Genomic DNA, 22,896 nt, shown 5'->3' with positions numbered 1-22,896 from the left:
CGCTCGTCTCATCTTGCTCCCCCCTCGGCCCCTGATACACACAGATCTGCTGAGATGGGGAAGACATCTAGTCTGGCGCCATTCTGTTGGCTCAGAGCTCTCCTCTGATGGGAAGTGTTCTCTGTGGGCTCTCGAAACCTCTTTACCTGTCCAACTGCAGCAGCAGGAGCGTATGGATCTAGGTCAAGGTGATGAGCCTATCGCAGCATCTAGCAAATGGTAATGTGGATCGTGGAGAAACCGTGATGGCGAGTGTGGGGGAAGACCCCTACCCTGGGCCGGATGGTAGTGAATACTTAGAGCCAGCGAATAAAGCAGAGATACCTCTCTAGTCCGGCATCCTCAGGACCTGACCAGGTGACAAACCAGAGAATCTGCTGAGGTCAATCTTGTCTAGCAGCATCACCAACACTTCCACTGCTTGCTGGGCTGTTAGAGGACATTTAGGGGTCAATTAGAGCTAAAGAACAGCCCAGAACACAGAGAGCCAGGCCTGGTGACTGGAAACAAACTTTATGAGGCCACGAGAAACTTGGCCACACCCAAGAAAAGTGGACATCTGGCTAATTCAAATCATGCCGGACCACGGAGGTTGCCAGACCAGAGAGTTCTGCACTAGAGAGGTTCAACCTGTAGTATAAAGATGGGAATGCTGCCTTTGATTAATGTAAAAAACAACAAATGGTCTAGTAGCACTTTTTAGAACAAGATAAACTTAAAACTACCAGACCATTTGTTGTTTTTTAAGTTTATCCTTTATAGACTAGCTCGGCTACCCCCTGACGTTTTTGATTAATGTGTGTGTTTGTACACACCAATACAGAATGGCTTGCAACCAAATGTAGCTCTCGCATATTACTTATGACTCACTTATTCCTCTTCAATACTGCGTGGAAATCTATATTGTAAACCTATTGTCAGTTACATGGATTCAGTGTGCATCCAGTTTACATGGATTCAGTGTGCCTCTAGTTCAACTCGTTTCTTCACTTTGTAACCTCACAACTTCTGAGTTGCCTTCAAAGCTGAAAGCATGCCATGCTGAGCAAACGCCCACAGCCAAGGGGGAAAGCACATTTTTTAAAAACCCATGTTGTGACAAACCCATGGGAAATCCTGTTAAAAGTTCAGTGGGGATTTTCTAAGGCTGGGGAAATGTTTCATCTCAATCAGAGAATCCTTTTGATTAGCCACACTTTAAAACAGACAAAGCACTGTAAAAATTCCCCTGACAAAGAGCTTGGTCCAAATGTTGATCAATATATCACCCTATTGTGAGGTTTTGGTTTTTCAAAAAAGCAAAAAAATCTCCTTTGACACTGAAAACATGAGGGCTGTGTCTACATTGGTGTGATCTTGTGCAAAAGCACCTGCTTTTGCGCAAAAACTTGCTGCCTGTCTACACTGCGCAAGTGTAGTTCTTGCGCATTGCGAGTTCTTGCGCAAGTAAACTGATGTTCTAATGTATGAAATCAGGGCTTCTTGCGCAGGACTCTGATGCTCCCGCTCAGGAATAAGCCCTGTAGCTGTATTAGTCCCCTGCTGTGCTGCTCACCGGGAGCTGCCAGAGGTAAGGCCCCAATCCCCTGCCCCAGCCCTGAGCTCCCCCAACCCAGAGCCTGCCCCAAGCACCCAGCCCTGACCCACCACCAGAGCCTTGACCCCTACCACACCACAACCCCCTGCCTCAGCCCCAGGACCCCCCTTCCATGCCCTCATTCCCAGCCCCAACCCGCAGCCCTCACCCCTGAAACCCCAACCCTCTGCCTCCGCCCCCTCCCAGCTCCCACACTCCACACCCCTCAGTCCCAGCTCCGTTGAGTCATGGGCATCAACAGTTTTCTTCAACTGGGTCACCAGGAAAAAAGTTTGAAACCCGCTGTTCTAGGGCACCGTCCAGTTTAGTTTTAACAGATCCCGTTCAACTGGGCTGCCCTCACTTCCGTTAGGAGACTGTTCCACCACTTCATAGAACTCCACATCAACTGGCCACATTCAGAAGTGGATTAACTATAGAGAGAATCTAAACTGGGGTAACATACACCCACGCCTGGCTCCCCAGTGTGTCATCCTAGACTCCTTTACCCTCGCGTGCATGTCAGTAAGCGGGTGTGCAGAGATTTGGGAACCTAAGAGGAAAGACGGCATGCTGAAGACATGTCAGCGGTGAGACTTCTCCCATGAATTCCCCACCACCCGACTGAGCTACAGGGATGAGCTAGCTGGTGCTTGGTCCTGCCGGGATGGCCTTGATGACGTCTCAAGGTCCCTTCCAATTCTAGTGTTCTATGATTCTATTTTTCACTATTGCTGGGCAATAGAATCATTGGAGACGTACCACCATATTTAGTAACAGGTGCCGACGGATGCCCTGTTTCATGTGGAACCAGTTAAACAGGTGATTTTTTTTTTTGGCATGTAATTGGTTAGCGAAGATTTATTGATGCATAGGAAGATGTGGATTCTCCTCCTCTTACACTGCAAATGGGATTTGGGGAGCAAGTTGAACAGGCTAATAGGCAATAGCTAACCCGTGCTTTTCTGAAGGTGACCGCCAGCTTAGTCTATGCCGATTACTCAAGGGCACTGCGTCAGTCCTAAGCAAATAGCCTCGTATATTTCATTGGGAGGATCGATTCCAGTCCCGCCCTTGTGCGGCTAGGTCACCTCCTCTTTTCTGCAAAGTAAAATGAGGCGACCGAGCACTACAAATTTCCTCCTTCTAGCAAGCCGGTGGTGGAAATTATATTGCCTGACAAGCCATTATGTATTTTTTATTAGCAGGATAGTAAAATATTGAAATGACTTCCGACAAAGTGAAGAGCAAAGAAAAACACCCCAGAGAGATGATTTTATCTCAAAGGCTTTAATTGAGTGGTGTAAAACATTTTTATGGGGAAAGAAAGATGGTTTATTTTGCTCTTATAATTATCTACACTAAATAAGATCGTCTCCTTTGAAAAGTGTACTTACTTTGAACTGTATGCTTATTAATGTGTATTTACTTGGGGCTGTATATTTTGGAGTTGTTACTGTGTAGAGGAGCACTGGGTATATATTTTACGATTTTGGGTCTGCACTCCTTTTTCTTTCCTTGTGCAATTTTCCTCTTTGCCCCCTCTTTAAGAGTTGATTGACTCTGAGGTAGTTTCAGAACAACACACACAGCATGCAAACCCATTTGTTACGACGCGTTCATTAGCCGAATGCAGTGGCCTGGGCAGGGCTGATCTTACCTCTGCTGGGGTAAATCAAAAGTCAATGAAATGACTCCCAGTGACTTCATTAAGTGCTGATTGAGCCTCAAATGAATTTGTCTCCTGTTCTTGTTTTGCTAGAAGCAGAACCAGGGATAGAGAGAGACACTTGCGGGAGAAGGAAGGGGGGTGTTTTTTCATAATGTTCAGCAAACTTCCAGGTGAACGTTCTTCTGCAGCAATAGTTCTTCATGTGATTTAATTTTTCCCCTGGAGAATCAGAGAGAAACTGTAATTTTATAAAAACACATTCTTTCAATAGAGACGTGTACTCCCCTCCGCTCCAGGTGGATATGCCTGCGGATGGCATTTCAGTACTTATTTAGCATGCTTTGCGTAAATATTCTTCTCTTTCCTGAGAGAGCGTTTTTGCAACCGCAATAAGGATAGGATCCTAGCAATGAGGTTAGCAAAGTGGTATAGCTGGCTCAAGGATGCTGCATTTGCTGACATCTGTATATTTTAGAATCTAGGAATAAAAGGTCAAGCTGAGGTTAGAACTACTCCAGGGCATAAGAGAGCAGAAATGCTTTATTTGAAGACTGCAGAGAACTGCTGGGCATTGAGAAACCCTCGTTTTGGCTGTAAAAGTTATAGCAGAAGGCCCCATCTGCACTAGTCCATGCATGAGTAGTCAAATGAATGATTAAAGGACTAGAAAACATGAGCTATGAGGGAAAACTGAAAGAAATGGGCTTGTTTCATTTATAAAAGAGAAGACTGAGAGGGGACAGGATAGCAGCTTTCAAATACCCAAAAGGGTGTTACAAGCAGGAGGATGAAACATTGTTATCTTTGGCCTTTGAAGACAGTACAAGAAGCAATGGGCGTAAATTGCATTAAGGGAAGTTTAGGTTGAACATTAGGAAAAACTTCCTAACCGTCAGGGTGGTTAAGCACTGGAATAAATTGTATAAGGGGGGTTGTGGAATCTCTATCTCTAGAGATATTGAAGAGCAAGTTAGATAGACATCTATCAAGGATGATCTAGGTGGTACTTGGTCCTACCGTGAGGGCAGCGGATGGGACTTGATGATCCCTTCCAGTTCTAGAGTTGTGTGATTCTATGAGGGTGCAAGCGAGCATTAAGGGACATGATTTGGTGGAGTTGATCCAAAAAGTGAACATGAGCCCCGGGAAATCCAGCACAAGCGAGTCATCACTGACAGACTCTGAGCCTCCTGCTCAGATGCCAGAGAAATGTGTTGTTCCAATGGGATGGGCCGAGCTAGGCACACAGACATGCATAGCTGTTTGGTGAGATATGTCTGAACTTTAAGATTGCCACCTTTTTAGAGACTGGGTTTGGACAGGTTGTATTGTACCACAAGATGTGGGAATAGATCCCCCCCCCCATGGGTAGCAACAATTTTTTACCTCTGGGCTGTGTCTAGACTGGCCAGTTTTTCCGGAAAATCAGCCGCTTTTCCAGAAAAACTTGCCAGCTGTCTACACTGGCCGCTTGAATTTCCGCAAAAGCACTGACGATCTCATGTAAGAAATCAGTGCTTCTTGTGGAAATACTATGCTGCTTCCATTCGGGCAAAAGTCCCTTTTGCACAAAACTTTTGCACAAACGGGCCAGTGTAGACAGCCCAGATTTGTTTTTCGCAAAAAAGTGCGTCTAGATTGGCCATGGATGCTTTTCCGCAAAAGCTCATCGTTATAATGCAAACTCCGCGCCAATCTAGATGCTCTTTTCCGAAAATGCTTTTAATGGAAAACTTTTCCATTAAAAGCATTTCCAGAAAATCATGCCAGTCTAGACGTAGCCATAGAGTTTTCCATTGAGGGGGTCTCATCCAGCATCCTTACTCCAGCAGTGTCATCGCTGGGTCATGAGCAGTCAGGCCTAGTAGTTGGAGACAGAGTCCTTAGTTCTAGTAGCTGGAGCCGGGATGCACGGGGCCGCAAGTTGAGGGTATTTGGAGATCAGAAGCAGGAAACGAACTGGAGACCAGAGGCTCATGTCAGAATCGGAATCAGGGCAGGTCAGGGCAGCAGGAATCAGAGGTGGGAGACAAACTTGAACCATAAGTGAGAAGATACTAGAGTACCAGGAAGAACAAGGCATATGACCTGGAGCAGGGCTGAGCCCAGCTGTTCAGTTTCCGGTTCCTGCTGCTGGCTTAAGTAGGATGTGAGGGCCAATCAGCCACTCGGGGTCCCAGCGAATCAGGCCTCAGGGGTGGAGTCTCACATGGGGCTAGGGTTCATATCTCTCACCTAAGCAAGCTGGAGGGTAGGCTTGTGGCTGCTCCTGTAACCTTTACAGACCTGAGGTTCAAAACAGGGTCATAGTCTGGATTTTCTTCCACTACGGGTCTTGGTCAAGCTGGTTTGTTGTCACTTTTAAAGAGGACAACCGCTCTCCTTTGGCTGAAACAGTCTCCCTAGCACTAAGGAATGGTGACTGTGTGTCAGACCTTCCTGTTTCTAATTTGCACTTCTTGGGGAAGAGATGGAATGAGTTACATGCGAGCGACTGCAATCTCGCGGCCATGAGAAATCTGTCTGTTTCTCTTAAGTCATTTGAGCCTTGTGAAATGTGTCACGCTGACCTGTCTGAATCTTGAACCTCTCTGTCAACAGTCTTACATCTATTATAGGCAGTAACGATGCAAGATTCCCTCGCTCCACTGTAGCAGTGGACAGGGCACAACTGAGAATGTGTGGAAGAAATTTTCCTTGCTGGGTCAATTCATCCCATAGTTGCCTATTCCAAGCTTTCTTGCATCTTCTTCTGAAACATCTGTTATTGGTCACAGTTAGAAAGAGGCTACTTGCTAGAAAGCCCACTACAGGTTGAACCTCTCTAATCCTGCACCCCTGAGACCTGACCAGTGCCAAACCTGAGAATTTGGTGAACCATGGAATCGCATTATTGTCTAGCAGCATCACCAACTCTTCTACTGCTTACTGGGCTCTTAGAAGACATTTGGGGTAAATTAGAGCTAAAGAACATCCCAGAATGCTGAGAGCCAGGACTGGTGGCTGTAGACAAACTTAATGGGACCACAGGAAACTTGACCACACCCATGGTAAGTGGAAATTTAGCTCACTAAAATCATGCCAGATCACAGAGGTTGCAGGACCAGACAGTGCCGGACTAGAGAGGTTTAACCTGTAGTCTGATCCAAGATAGCTGTTCTAAGATTCACAAAGGGTCCTGTTGTGGAAGGACCACACCTCTTTGCATAAGAAGACCAGTTTGGTCTCCTGGATGAGACTCCCTCTACACAAAGACTGTTTCAGTTCTATCATCTTGCCTGGCTGGAGTGCAAATATGGATCCTATGGACGGTTTTCATAGATCAATTCTTCCGGGGACCAAAAAATATCGGGCATTGAAATTTTAAAAATGCATACTACGTTTTAAAGAATTTTCCCAGTGAATATTAGACACCACCCTTGAATTTCCTGCAGCTTCTGCCTATAACCAGCATGTCACAATGATTTTGTTTTGATCTACTGGATCCCTCTTAGTAAAATCCTTCCTGTTAGCACCCGGCCTGTCTGGCTAATACAAGGGCTGAGGATTGCAGTTTAAGGTGTCTTATGGCAAGCAATGCACCTAGCTTTGTTAAAAATGCGTTTGGATCAGCTCTCCTCTGTCCTCACTTCTCCATGTGCCTCTTTTCCAGATCTTGGCCCCAGAGACTTGCTTGTGTCAATAGGCCTTACGTGCAAGAGTAGCTACATGGAAGGCAATGCCTGAGGCTACATCTACGCTACAGCTTTTTTTAGATTTTTTTTTCAGAAGAGTCTAACTGGGCTAAATTTCGGAAGATCCCTTTTTCCTCATGGAACGAGGAAGACAGGGCTTCCAAAAGAGCGCATTTGCACTTCCGCAAAAAGAAGCAGAAGAGCAAACGTGTTCCCTGGACGTGGCGGAGTTTTTCCGGAATACCTTGTAGACATACCCTGTGTCATGCTTTGGTGGTACACTGACAGGGCCTAGAGGAAAACCCTAAATAGACAGACACGGGCAATGAAAGCTGTCCAGATTAAAAAGGGTCCATTGTGTTTGTGAAAACCAGTGTGCAATCCGAATGTGGTGCTGAGTTGCTGAGGGTACAAACTAGCTAGTACATTACGGCTTGATGCTTGCCTGGCAGGTCTTATCAAAGGCTTCCTTTGCAGCAACTCCCTGACCTGTGTGTTCATGCTGAGATCTTTGTGTTAGACATCGCTGAATCCGACATCTCCCGTTGCTGCTGCCCAGTTTTCATCATATTTCTATTCACACTCATTGGACTCTGCTATCTGGCGTCATGACTGGGAGGACTCCCAGCGTAAAAAACCTAGCTTGCCTAACTCTAGGGCAGGGGTTTTTTAAACCACAGAGTGAGACCCAGGACAGGGCAGGGGAATGTCGGGCGCTGGGTCTCGTTGCTGCAGGGGGATCAGGTGAGCAGTGGGGGGGCGGGGCTAAGACAGCTTCCTGCCTGTCCTGGCACCACAGACTCAGCTGGCAACAGACCTAGTTCCTAGGTGGGGGAGAGCCACAGGGTTCCATGCATTGCTCCGCCCCGAGCACTAGCTCTGCTCTCCCATTGGCTGCTTCTGGATCGCAGCCTGGTCTGCAGTGCCAGGTGAGGCAGGAAGCTGCCTTAGCCCCCACCCCTCCCTGCCCCGCCCCGCCCCGCTGCACTGCTGCCTGGGGACCACTCGAAGTGAGTCCCTCCTGCCCCATCCCTGCTTCCCCTGCAAGCTGGAGCTCTCAAATTCATCCCCACCCGGGCCCCACACTCTAGTCAAATTACGTTGGGCCGCGGCGTCAACTATTTTCTTCACCTGGGTCACAAGGGACAAAAAAGTTGGCAAACCACCGTGCTGGGAAATCACTCCAGCTGTCACCCCGCGGCATCGCACTCGGTTTCTTCTGCTGACAGCTCTCTGCCATTTGCTCGTCACTGAAGGAAAACCAATCACTGAAAACGCTCCCGAATGCATTACCATTTCAATATTGCACTCGAGGATTCATGTACACACAGTATCGGCTCAATGAAAAGGAGAATCCCCTTGACTACATTTGACTTCCATGTGGAAATTTGCACATTTTGCAAGTCCTCCGCCTCCTCATTTCCAGGAAGCGTCTGCATAAATCATCCCCATCTCTTTTGACTGAGCAAGGCATAACATGCTTCAGCAGGACGTTCTCGTGCAAGGACATGGGGCAGACAGCTGTCGACACAGCAGCCAGGGCTTTTCCAGTCAGGGGGCTTGCATATATTTTCCCCTTCCTGATCACATGTGGTGTTCTGTTGCTGAGGCAATATGTATCCTGGGGGACAAATGGCCAAGGGCTTTCTGCATTTGGACGTGTCTCTCAATCATTCTTCACCATCTTTCCAAGAGAGCAGGAGGAGGATAGAGGTTCCCATGACTTCTATTCCAGCAGAAGGCAGATCGGTGGCTCTCTTTCTGACCCCCACGTAGTGTTGACAGCAGGCGCAGTGTCTCCCATCCTCCCATGAGTTGCAGAAGATGAGTGGGAAGGGAGACCGAGGAAGAGGTCTGCTCTGATTTGCTGATGGGCGTGGGGCCAGTACATAAGAACGGCCGTACTGGGTCAGACCAAAGGTCCATCTAGCCCAGTAGCTTGTCTACCGACAGTGGCCAGCACCAAGTTCCCCGGAGGGGGTGGACCAAAGACAATAATCAAGCGATTTGTCTCATGCCATCCATCTCCAGCCTCTGCCAAACAGATGCCAGGGATACCATTTCTAGCCCCTGGCTAATAGCTTTTTATGGACCTAACCTTCATGAATTTATCTAGCTTCTCTTTAAACTCTGTTATAGTCCTAGCCTTCACAGCCTCCTCTGGCAAGGAGTTCCACAGGTTGACTATGCGCTGTGTGAAGAAGTTTCACTTATTAGTTTTAAACCCTGATTCAAGTGGCCATCACTTCTGCTGCTGCAGGTTGTCTGCAGACTCCAGGTATCCCTGGATGGATCCATGCTTGTTTCCTGTCCCCGGTCTTCACGTCACAGCTTGGGGACGAGGGGTGGAGGGGAGAACCTAGACGCACAGAACCAGATCCTCCATCAGAGAAGCAGGATACCTAAGCCATGTGCATTGGGCCCCTGCAGTGCCCTGCCCATGGGATACATGTGATTTATTCCTTCCCTCACTTCTTATCTTCTCTCCCTCCCTGTCATTTGCGTGGCTTCTGCACCTCCTGGCATGAGCAGGAACAGGGCCAAAATACCGAGACAGAGGCTGTTACCCACAACTTGTTCCATGCCATCAGAACATCTGTTCTCATGAGAACTCCAGCCCCAAGGAATCCTGAAAGTTCATGAAAACTTCAGAAGAGCATCCAAACTATTGAGCGGCTTTCCGAATCCGGCCCAGGGCCACTCCTTTGGAGATTCACCCATCACACTCAGGCATCCCAGGGCAATATGTAAACCCCCAATATCCGCCTCCTCTGATATTACAGCTTCCCTTTCCTCTTCGATTGTCCCCTGTTCCCAGCGGTGTCACTGACATGATGCGACTGAGGCTCGCAGGCCAGAGAGTTTCTCCATTCATGTGTCAATCATTCCCGTTTCTCATCCACCCCAATGCTCCTTAACTCCGCTGCTTCCTCTAAAGCAAGGCCTTTCAGAGCAGAGGGCAAAATAAAGGGCAGGAGCTCTTTAAAAATGACTGTTTCCCTCTTGGCTTGAGTGGTAAACTAGTGCATGGGACCACAAGGACTGCTTCCAGTCAGAGGAAAAAATTGATGATAGGAATCAGATCTATATTTTGGGGAAATCCTGATTACTTAAAGAGAGATCACATAGTCCTGATTCTCTGAACACAGTAGGGGAAAAAAAAAACACAGCAGGAAATCTTCCTTGTGCCACAGTTTCTAAACCTACTTGCAGCCCACTCTGTGCCCTAAATACCACTATCCCACAGCAGGTGTGCCTCCCTTCCCTCTCACGTACCCCCACAAACAGAGCTTGCCACACAGTCCCTAGCACACTTTTGCCTTGGGTGGTGGCTTCTAGGATCTCTAGCTACCTCACACCATAAATTGCTCCTTCCGTTTCACCTAAGAGAATGGCAGTTGGCACACCTGTCAACTTTAATCTGGGACTAGAATCAGCCATTACCACGATCACACATGTAATAGGGAGTAGGGATCAAACTTGGGACTTTGTGGTCTGAACACGTGAGCCTTTATGGCTGGAGCTAAAAGACCTAGATCTCTCAACCAAGGTTGTAGCTGGTACATTAATCCCTAGTGGGCCTAGCCCCCCACCAGAGGGGGCAGAGCAGCACACCAAGCAGGCCTGGATTACGAGGCTAAAAATCTGTCACAAGTCATGGATTCTATGACTTTCAGGTCCTCCATGACTTCTGCAGTGGCTGGTGGCTGGCCCTGGGGCCTACCTCAGCAGCTCAGGTGCTTCTAGGCCAATGGGAGCTGCAAAGCAGGAGCAACACACAGAACTCGCCTCCTGCCCCCCATACCTCCACCTAAAAGCCACAGGGACACGTTGGCTGCTTCTGGGAGGCACATGGAGCCAGGTAGGCAGCCAACTGGACCAGGTTGGATCCCTCATCCCCCCAGCACCAGCAAGGTCCCACCCACCATCTTCCAGTATTAATCATCCCTACGTCTGAACGTATAGCTGGCATCACTCCTCTATTTCTTTAGAGTCAGCTCCTGGGATTTAAGAGTCTACATTCTGTGCCGATCAGGCCTCAAATGGAGTATTGTGTCCAGTTCTGGGCACCACGTTTCAAGAAAGGTGTGAAGAAATTGGAGAGGGTCCAGAGAAGAGCAACAACAAAAAAAGATTAAAGGTCTAGACTCTAGCAGACATGACCTACGAGGAAAGACTGAAATAATTGAGTGTGTTTAGTTTGGAAAAGAGAAGACTGAAAGGGGACATGATAGCGGCTTTCAAATACCCAAAAGGGTGTCACAAAGAGGAGGGAGAAAAAAATTGTTCTCCTTGGCCTCTGATGATAGGACAAGAAGCAACGGGCTTAAATTGCAGCAAGGGAGGTTTAGGTTGGATATCAGGAAAACTTCCTAATGCTCAGGGTAATTAAACCCTGGAATAAATTGCCTACGGGGGTTATGAAATCCCCATCTCTGGAGATATTTAAGTGCAGGTTGGATAGACATCTATCAGGGATGGTCTAGATGGTGCTTGATTCTGCCGTGAGGGCAGAGGATTGGACTCGATGACCTCGCAAGGTCCCTTGCAGTTCTAGTCTTTTATGATTCCATGACTGATTCTGGAACTGTTCCCATTGACTCAGATAGGACCAGGATCGGACGCTCAGAGCTGAAAAGAGCAAAGCATCTTTGCATTCGCTCGGTACTGAAGACGTTCGCTCTTTCAACAGCTGTGGCCAGTGGATATGCTTGAGTTTAGGATAATACCTTGAGTGAAAAATATTTACTAAGCATCTGGCATTGGAGACCATGGATGGGGTGTGATGTGGCTTGAAAACGAGGCTTAGAAGGGGATGAGGGAAAGCGGCACCGTGAGTGGGATAAAAGTGGGATTGAAATGGTAGAATTTAAGTAACTCAACCATGAAATGAAAAATAAACAATTCAGGAAAGAGGCTTTTAATAATCAAGTGGTGAATTAGAAATAAAGCTCTTCTGCAGTCATTTAAGACTACATCAGCCTGGAACTACTGTATCAGATCCAGAGGAGCCAACAGCCTCCACAGTCCCCTGAGCAAGGTGGAGGATGGGGGCTCCATGCTCCCAGAAGGGGAAGGGCCAAGACTGGAAGGGGCCCCGGCCTTTGCCCCTGCCCAGAGCATCCAGCCTGGCCCTGTAGTGGCAATTGCAGCATCAGCAGTGGCCAGAGTCCAGGGCCCCTTTGAATTGCTGAAACCCAGGTGACTCCATTATCCCCCCTCTCCCTGCCACCCTGTGAGCAGGTCTGAGTAGGTCTAAAGTAGGGGTATGAAACCTAAGGCCTGGGGGCCAGATGTGACCCTTGGCTTTCCTGGATCTAGTCCCCGAGGCTCAGGGCTTCCCTCCTCCCCCAGCACTGGGAAACCCCAACTGGCATTCTAGTCCCCTCTCCCTTCCTCTGTGGAGCACTCAGCATCTACTAGCTTGCCCCCCTCCCCTCCCCTCCTCCAGGCTCTGGTATGTGAGGGGAATGTGGGGAGTGTCTTTCTCCTCAGTTGGGGGCTATATCTGTGAGGAGTTTTTTGCTTCTCACTTGTGTGTGGCTCCCCACTGATTTTTCTGTGGGGTCAGCGACCCCCCCGACCCTAAAAAGTTTCCCCACTCTTGCTTTAAAGGGTTGATGGTGTCTATTGTAACAGAGAAAGATACATGCACGTGTTATATGACATCTGAGTAGCTTTGCTGAAATCACAGATAACATTGGAAACAGGATTCCGCCGACAATTAAGAAACCATTATTTAAAAGATTGTTGGCCTGAATCTTTCTTTCTGGGCTATGAGAAATATAAAGTGTCTCCATCTTAGTTTCCAAACTCCCCACAACTTAGAGCAAATGTCCTCATTAGAACACAGAGCTCACCACCACCTTTGCAGGACCAAATCTGGCTTCTCATGAATTGCCTTTTGAAGCGAGTTTGATAGGGGAGTGTCATTTGCCATCAAACTAAATCAGATGGTTGAAGATCTTGACTTGAAAGTTGCTGGGCTTTTAGTCACAAAAAGGTAGCAATTCAGCAGAAAAGGACCTGGGGATTACAGTGGATGAGAAGCTGGATATGAATCAACAGTGTGCCCTGGTAGCCAAGAAGGCTAATGGCATATTAGGGGGCATTGGGAGGAGCATTGCCAACAGGTCTAGAGAAGTGATTATTCCCCTTTATTCGGCACTAGTGAGGCTACATCTGGAGTATTGCGTCCAGTTCTGGGCCCCCCATTACAGAGAGGATGTGGACACATTGGAGAGGGTCCAGTGGAGGGTGACCAAAATGATGAGGGGGCTGGCACAGTTGACCTAAGAGGAGAGGCTGAGGGAGTTGGGTCTGTTTAGTCTGCAGAAGAGAAGAGTGAGGGGGGATTTGAGAGCAGCCTTCAACTTCCTGAAGGGAGGTTCCAAAGAAGATGGAGAGAGGCTGTTCTCAGTAGTGACCCGTCAGAACAAGGAGCAATGATCTCAGGTTACAGTGGGGAAGGTCTAGGTTGGATATTAGGAAAAACTATTTCCCTAGGCAGGTGGGGAAGCACTGGGATGGGTTCCCTAGGGAGGTGGTGGAATCTCCATCCCTAGAGGTTTTTAAATCCTGGCTTGACAAAGCCCTGGCAGGGATGATTGAGTTGGGATCGGTCCTGCCTTGGGCAGGGGGCTGGACTCGATACCTCCTGAGGTCTCTTCCAGCCCTAGGATTCTGTGAAAGTGTGACAGTGCGTTGCCCTGCACTGGCCCTTTAAGGGGCTGAGAGTGGAGTCAAAGGCGAGCCCAGCTGAGGTAGCTCATGAGGGCCCAGATGGAGGCTATAAAGAGCAACTCCTGGAAGGAGGAAGGAGACCGGCCTGCTGCTCTGGAGGAAGGGCAGTAGAAACCTGACTGCCAGGGAAGCAAGAAGCTCCCTGGAAGAGGGCAGGGCTGGGCAGGCTTTGGCCTAGCAAACCCAGGCTACCAGGCCTGAGTCCCTAGGGGCTGCGAGAGGTAGTCATGGTGGGCGGGGCTGCGAGAGGCAGATGTGGTGGGCGGGGCTGCGAGAGGCAGATGTGGTGGGCGGGGCTGCGAGCGGCAGTCGTGGTGGGCGGGGCTGCGAGCGGCAGTCGTGGTGGGCGGGGCTGCGAGTGGCAGTCATGGTGGGCTGGGGAGGCTTGGGCCAGGGAAGCCCCAGGCTGTAAGGCCTGAAGGCAGGGTTGCAGGAGGCAACCTGGTAGGCAGAGGTAGCAGGTCCTCACCCTTTGCCAGGGAGGAGTGGCCAGGAGGGACTGCAGTCTGCCTGGAGACAGGAGCTAGAGAGAGGGACTGGCAGTGGGCCACTGAGGCCTGGAGGGTGCGAGGAAGCTGGGTATTCCTGGAGGGAGCTGGGTGTTCCCGGGTAGAAGAACTGGGAGTCCTAGGGAGTAAGGACCCTGGAGAGTAAAAGAACAATGACCCCCCCCCTCCACAGAAGGGGGTGCAGGCAAAGACTGGAGTGGGCACTGCCCTCTGGCAGAGCCCTGAAGACAACACCAAAAGGGGGCACGTCGGAAGAGCCAGCTACTTCCCCAAAGCCACCTTGAGGAAGGAGCCATGCTGGTGAGTCGAACCCGTTACGGAAAGATATTTTTGTTCCCTCTTCGTTGCTCTGTGCAGCCCATTCAGCTGTGAAAATGCTGCAAAATTAACGTGGTGTCACATTTGCACATGCAAGAACGCTTGGAAATGCTCTCATCAATATGCCACATGCTAGTGGTAAATGCTAACAGGAGTAAACAACCAAATCCATTTGGCCCACATTCCACCAACTGCGCTGCATCAGAATATGCCAGCCCAGTACCAGCTCCATTCATGTCCAAACTCCTAGAATCACCGTGCATGACTCCAATAAGCTGCAAATTCTCTATAGGAAATAAATGTTTTACACGAGATAGCCCATTAGACAGCAACATATGCACTTTTATTTTTATAGTTTCAAAATAGCTCAACTGCTAAGATCCAGGCCTACAATTCTGTATGTTGGGAGCGGGGCCCGGAAATTTTGCACCTGCAAAGAAGTATTTTTGATACCAGACCCCATGAAGAAAAGTCTACCTATGGACTTGCCTAATCAGGTGCATTATGGGAAAAGAGGGAGCTATTTCTTCGGCAGAAGCACCTGGCATAGATCCCAGTCGAATGTTTGTTCCTGCTGCCCTTGTCTGGAAAAGCAAAGATGAAAAAGCAATAGAGATACTGCTCTACTGTGTGTCGCCAGTAGGATGGGGTCATCCCGATGAGTTCCTCACAGGGCCTCTACTCCATTAATGATAAACTTTCGGCTGCGTGTATGCGCATGCTCCCATCTAAATGTGTTCACCATGTGCAACTGGTCAACGCGACAGATTCCCAGAGAGCCCCCAGGGACCACAAATCAGATAAGGCTCAAAAGCACCTGAGTAGGTTTATTGCCAAGCGACATACAATAATAGTTCTCAGTGAACAGACTTGCCACGGCACCATTACACCTTCTGTAAGCTGTGACAATGGACTAACACCCCCAACTAAGCACTCTGGATTTCCAGCACACACCCCTTGCCAATTGGCAATCACCTTTTGGGGTGCACTTTTATACACAGGTACAAACAAGTTACACATCACTCCTGACGTAACAGGTTGCCACCACCCCTTACCTCTCACAAGGGGTTCACTACTTATCCATCATGCTGTCAGTTTAGACCTGGTCCTGAACCTAGGTCAGTATGTATGTTATTGGTGGAGAGGTGATTGGTACCAAGATGTTTCTAATGAGGTGCTCTGTTACACCTCTGGAATGTGTTTTACGGTCTGTGCCTGGCACCTTGTAGTGTTCTTCATGCTTGACCCTGCTTATGCTATTTCTCTTTAGCTAAACCTCTTTCTTGCTTGTAGTTTCACTGAGCCAGAGTCTTGCTCACTAGATTTCAAGCCTCCTGATTTTGTTACAGACCATTAACTTATGGTGCAGGGGGCACAAGCTGTGATGGGTGGCTCCTTATCCGTTACATGCCATGGAGCTGCGTTCCATGCTTGCACGCTGCTACAGCTCCGTTGGGATATGGACAAATGGACGAGAGGAAAAGCCTGGGGACAGGCAACAGTAGGTGTCTCAGATCTCCCTGTTGCATACTTGGGTTTAGAGTGGGTTTGCTGATGCTCTGTGCCTATGTATAGGTTAGGGGGGTGACTACAATATGCTATATAATGATGGATACTACTATACACACTTAGGCTACGTCTACACTGGAACCTTTTTCCGGAAATGCTTAAAACGGAACAGTTTTCCGTTATAAGTATTTCCGGAAAAAGAGCGTCTACATTGGCAGGATGTTTTTCCGGAAAAGCGTCCGTGGCCAATGTAGACGCGCTTTTCCGGAAAAAAGCCCCGATCATCATTTTTGCGATTGGGGCTTTTTTGCGGAAAAGACTACTGTGCTGTCTATACTGGCCCTTTTCCGGAACAGTTTTCCGGAAAAAGGACTTTTGCCCGAGCGGGAGCAGCATAGTTTTTCCGGAAAGCAGCTGATTTCTTACAGTAAATCATCACTGCTTTTCCAGAAATTCAAGGGGCCAGTGTAGACAGCTCGCAGCTTATTCCGGAAAAGCGGCTGCTTTTCCAGAATAAGTGGCCCAGTGTAGACACAGCCTTAGAGGGGTGGAATTCTCTCGTCTCAGCCCATACGTAGGTTCCCTAAATGCAATGCCTTCAGTGAGAAACCAGGCATTGACCCTGAGATAGGATGGTCTTGTGGTGAGAGAACTAGTCTGGAACTCTGAAGACCTCATTCACTTCTTTGGTCTGCTGCAGACTTCAGTGCATCATGTCCCCTCTCTGTGCTTCTGTTCTCCAGCAACACAAAGAGTATGCTTCCCTCCCTTACAGATGAGGGTAACTAGATCAGCTATGAAGTGCTCAGATACAGTGATAATTATTCCAGTGTAGCTGTGTTTATGTTCCCAAATGGTGGGCATGCCATTTAACCAGGCCATCAGTGTGCGTGCGTAAAATTCTGGCAGATATCAACAAGCATTTTCCATAAGAGCTGATGAATCCTCTCTATTTTGTCACTCTGCCTCCAGCCCATCACGTTGCTATGGAAGTCCTTTATAGTGGCAAATGCATTTGACAAGTCAGACTTACCAGTGAGGTCAGGATAGTCATGAAGAAGCTGAGAGATTACAGCCCAGATGTTTAGCACCTGTTCCAGAACTGTCGTAGCTAACTCAGTTCCCAGTCAAGATCCGGAATGAAGCCAAAGCAGTACCGAATTAGAGCAAGGACAGTAGCCCTCCCTCAGAAATCTTGCTGCTCACTGCTCATTCACCCATTAGAACAAAGAAGCTTTGAGAGGCCTTTAGAGTCATGCTATAGTGTAAAACAAACAAGCAAACCCACCGATGGCATTCAAAAGGCAAAACCATATCACGTTTGCGGGAGGGAGGGAGGGACCAGGAATCCCTCTCAAGATGGTTAATAAAGAAGCTGTCTGGTAAACATAAGCAAAAGCCTGGTCCTTCCCTTTTACTGATCCAGATGTTAAAGCCACTGTACTCCAAGAATCAACTTCACTCATAGGCTGTGTCTACACTACATGCCTCTGTCGGCAGAGATAAGATATGTAATGTGTGCTATGCAAATTGTGCATCTGATTTTGATGGTATTTTGAAATTTGGCGCATCTACACAGCACCACATTTCGAAATAATGCACTGTTTCAACACATCCCTTAACCCTCATGGAACAAGGGTTACAAGGATGCCAAAATAGCATGCCCATTATTTCGAAAACTATTTCAAAACAATGGGCACGTTTAAAAGACGTGCAGGGGTAGCTATTTCAGGATACCGCATAACCCCGCTGTGTAGACGTACCCTAAATGTCAACCAAGGATCTGATTCAATGTAGTGTATTGGGTAAATAATGCCTAGTCTTTCACTGATAATGCACTGGGATTCAGTTGTGCTATCATTATCAGACTAAATCTCCGTTATAAGGAGACATGCTCAGGGCATTACTTGGACAGAGCTGCTGCTGACATCACTGTACCTGCTTACGCCGGTGGTGGTGGTGGTGAATTGGGCCTTCATCTCCTCCTCCTCCTTCTCAGCTTGGTTCCCTCTCTCATGCTACGTCCTTACTCTTGGAACCACCTGATTCTTATGCACCCCTCTTCCTTAAACCCATCTTCTAGGAATCCTTCCGCCCTTGTCCTGTTCGACCATCTTGCCACACCATGCCTGGCCAGAATGTCTCCCAAAACTTTGTCTGCTTTGTCTGGGACTTTAAGCATTTTCGGGAAGGGACTGTCATCTCAGCCTATATTTTTGTAAAGCACATTGTACATGTACGAGGTCTTTTATTCAATTATTATTAATTGTAACCCCTCAGTATTTCTGATTCTTATTTGGGCAATAGTCAGGTGCTTCAGTCCTGACAGCATGAATCGAAACACACCAAACAGAAGTGGGAGAGGAAACTGCTGATTCTAGTGATCAATTTAGTCCCTGACCCACAGTATTGTCATTTATTATTTGTATTGTGGTAGCACCTAGGAGCCATAGTCACGGACCAGGACTCCACTGTGCTAGGTGCTGTACACACAGAACAAAAACACAGTCGCTGCCCCAGTTTACAGTCAAAGGCCTGGTGTACACCTAAAAGGTAGGTCAAACTTGCTCTGTTACATAGGGCTGTGAAACATTTTGCATCCTGTGCAATGTAGCTTAGTTGGGCTAACCTTCTCTTCCCCCCACTTCCATCAAACTAGATGCCACTAGGTTGATGGAATAATTTTTCTGTTGGCCTAGCTAACCACCCCTAGATGGGTTAGCTAGGTTTATAGGAGAACCCCTTCTGCCACTGTAGAAGTATTTGCAACAGGAATGTTGCAAATGTAGGGGCATGACTATACTGCGGAGTAGATTGACCCTCCAGAGGTTGACCTTCTTGTATCTGATGTAGCAGATCTAGTGTAGACTCCCAGCTCAAATGCTGAGGGCAGCCTATGCAGGTGGCCTGTACTCCTCATTCTGTGAGGAATAAAGAAAGCCAACAGAAGCATGTATTCCCGTCAGCCTCCTGAACTATAGACACTGTAGCGGCTCAGCTTAAGGTAAGACGAATCCATTTTGCGTTGCTGAATGCTGTACCTTAAGCCAACCTGCATGGTCTAGTGTAGATCAGGCCTCAATGCTGTAGTGTAGACCTACCCTAAGAAACAACAGAAGGCCAGGAGTGGCCCTAGACGAGCTGCCGACAACTGGCGCCCTGGGCGAAACGCGAGATCGGCGCACAATCAGCGCCCCCGCCACCAAAGCCCTCAATGGCAGTTTATCTTGGTGCCCTAGGCGACCGTCTAGATAGCCTGTATTGACAGGCCATCACTGCAGAAGGCTATAGAGAGACAGATAAGGGAGAACAAGGAAACAACAAGACAGTATTGACCCAGTGAGGTCCTCCATCGTAAACTAGGGACAGTAACAGAAGGAAATTAGCAACCATGGATGCTACCAAAAAGAACAAAATAACAAAGATTGCATCATCTCATCAATAACAACTCTTCAATCACCCAGACAATTTCAGGTTAGACAGACTGGGTACTATATTTCACAAGATTTCACATTGCTAACTAGCTACACAAAGAAACTGACTTTCTTCCACTATTTGATCTGAGGAAGTGGGTCTGGCCCACGAAAGCTCATCATCTAATAAACCATCTTGTTAGTCTTTAAAGTGCTACATTGTCCTGCATTTTGCTTTAGCTACACAAAGAAACTGTAGATATACAGGTATCATCTTTATTTTATGCTGTCGGGAAACAAGCAAAGCATATATTTAAATCCTTTTACTTTACTGAAGACAGCCACAGAGATTATGATGAAAGGATTCTGTCTGTTTGATGCATAAATTAGAACTCAGAGATATATGTGGTTTATGAAAGAACATGTTTGCACCAGGTAATTCAAGAACCCAAAGAAAATGTATGTTTTATAAGACCTCTGCATACATTGACTGCAAACTGATTTGGGGGAATGCAAGATATGAAAATATGAGAGAGATTACTTATTGGAATGCCAGATAGAAACCTTTCATAGCAGCGACAACTGAAGAAAGATGTAACCCCAGCCATAGTTATACAAACAGAACAACCAACAGAACAAAAGGCAGTAGCAACTTGTAAAATCTGACACTAGCTTAGATGCTATAAACATACACGGAAGCAAAATGCAGGACTATGTAGCACTTTAAAGACTAACAAGATGGTTTATTAGATGATGAGCTTTCATGGGCCAGACCCACTTCCTCAGATCAAATAGTGGAAGAAAATAGTCACCACCATATATACCAAAGGATACAATTTAAAAAAATGAACACATATGAAAAGGACAAATCACATCTCAGAACAGAAGGGGGATACGGAGGGGGGAGGAAGGAAGGTAAGTGTCTGTGAGTTAATGATATTAGAGGTGGGGAAAGTTAGATGTCTGTGAGCTAATGGTATTAGAGGTGATAATTGGGGAAGCTATCTTGGTAATGGGTAAGATAGTTGGGGTCTTTGTTCAATCCCCCCCCCCCCCGGAGAGTGTCAAATTTTAACATGAATGACAGTTCAAAGGATTCCCTTTCAAGTGCAGATGTAAAAGGTCTTTGTAGCAGAATGCAGGTGGTTAAGTCATTGAGACAGTGTCCTTTCTGGTTGAAATGGCAAGAAACTGTTTTTTCTTTGTGATTTTGTCTGATATCTGTTTTGTGGGCATTGATCCTTTGGCGAAGTGTCTGAGACGTTTGTCCAATGTACAACCCCACGCCAGGCCGGGGTTAAGAATGACTTAACCACCTGCATTCTGCTACAAAGACCTTTTACATCTGCACTTGAAAGGGAATCCTCTAAACTGTCATTCATGTTAAAATTCGACACTCTCCGGGGGGGATTGAACAAAGACCCCAACTACCTTACCCATTACCAAGATAGCTTCCCCAATTATCACCTCTAATACCATTAGCTCACAGACATCTAACTTTCCCCACCTCTAATATCATTAACTCACAGACACTTACCGTCCTTCTCTCCCCTCCCCCCCCCCCGCATCCCCCTTCTGTTCTGAAATGTGATTTGTCCTTTTCATATGTGTTCATTTTTTTTAATTGTATCCTTTGGTATATATGGTTGTGACTACTTTCTTCCACTATTTGATCTGAGGAAGTGGGTCTGGCCCACAAAAGCTCATCATCTAATAAACCATCTTGTTAGTCTTTCAAGTGCTACATAGTCCTGCATTTTGCTTCAGCTACACCAGACTAACACGGCTACATTTCTATTACTATAAACATACACTTGAGTGTTAAAAATCATTGTCATAAAACCCCTTTGGCAAGGAGAAAGATCTCCCAGGCTATGCGGGACCAGTTCCAGCCTACATGCATAACATGTGGAAAATGCATATCCCAAGAAATGGTACATGTCCAGTTAGAGGTTCAGTTCATGCTTAAATATGGTCATTTTTGCAGCTGTTTACCGTACCAAAGTAGGCAGGAAGTTGACTCATATTACAGACAATCAAGAGCCATTATTTCTGGCAACTATCACTTGCGATGACATGGAGTCTCCCTAGAGAGTGAAATTGAATATTCATGGCAAGACTAATGACTTTAAAATGGGCTCATGAGAGCTGATATCACAGTCATCTCAGAAGAGATTGACTATCGTCTTCGACCTCTTATAGAGCAGAAGTCACCTGACACATTTCTGGCTTGCCCTCGAGTTGTTCTGAACTTTATAGGCAGGTTCACAACAGGAAACAACTTACAAAGATAAAAGGTATGCATACAAACTGCATGAGATCAAAGACCAGCTGCCTTCTCAAATGCAGCGTAACAGCCATGATGAACCTAGTAAGAAAGGTGGAAGAACTTCACAAATTCATTGCTCAGATCACATGTGATCAAAACCTACAGTTTGTTCCTCACAAAGAATAATCTACAGAGCAAACTCTTCAGATGGACGAAGAAGACTCAAGGGCTCCATATTGAACACAATGAGTCGCTGCAACCAATTAATAGCTAGATGATCAAAAGTTATGCATTCCAGTCATGTAACTAGAAAACCCATGAGTGAAAGGGACTTAACGGACCGATACCTACTGAATATCAAAGACAATGGTGTAATGATTGTAATTGGTTGGAATGTAGAACGTAAAAGTAGAAGATGGTGGGTAATCGTGTGGCACCTTAGAGACTAACAAATATATATAGTAACATGAGCTTTGCAGGCAAAAGCCACTTCTTCAGATGAGGGGTAGCCGTGTTAGTCTGAATCTGCATAAGTGACGAGGAGTCCTGTGGCACCTTATAGACTAACTGAAGTGTAGGAGCATAAGCTTTCGTGGGCAAAGATCCACTTCATCCCATGCATCTGACGAAGTGGGTCTTTGCCCACGAAAGCTTATGCTCCTACACTTCAGTTAGTCTATAAGGTGCCACAGGACTCCTCATCGCTTCTTCAGATGAGATGATCTTGAGTCACTCACGATGATCACTCAAGATCATCTCATCTGAAGAAGTGGCTTTTGGCCATGAAAGCTCATGATACTATATGTATTTTTGTTAGTCTCTAAGGTGCCACAGGACTACTTGTTGTTTTTAGAGTTATAGACTAGGGGTATGTCTCCACAGCAACGTTATTTCGAAATAACTAGCATTACTTCGAAATAACCTAGTCTGCATCTACACAGCAGGCAGTTATTTTGAAATAATGTTGAAATACTCCACCACCTGTAACCCTCGTACTAGGAGTAAGGGAAGCCGGAGGAACAGTGCTCTATTTCGAAATAAGTGTTGTGTAGATGCTCCTACTTTCGAAATAAGCTATTTTGAAATAAGCTTCACAATTGTCGGAGCTCAATTTGAGTAGCTTATTTTGAATTAAGCCCTACTGTAGACACTCCTTCACATGGCTCCCTCTCTGAGATTTTTGAAGATGGTGGGGGATGTTACACTGCAGTA

Source organism: Pelodiscus sinensis, chromosome 15 (assembly GCF_052426305.1).
Source record: "Pelodiscus sinensis isolate ZL-2025 chromosome 15, ASM5242630v1, whole genome shotgun sequence".
Classification (NCBI taxonomy): Eukaryota; Metazoa; Chordata; order Testudines; family Trionychidae; genus Pelodiscus; species Pelodiscus sinensis.
The sequence above is the reverse complement of the archived record's forward strand: the minus strand, read 5'-3'. Positions refer to the sequence as shown.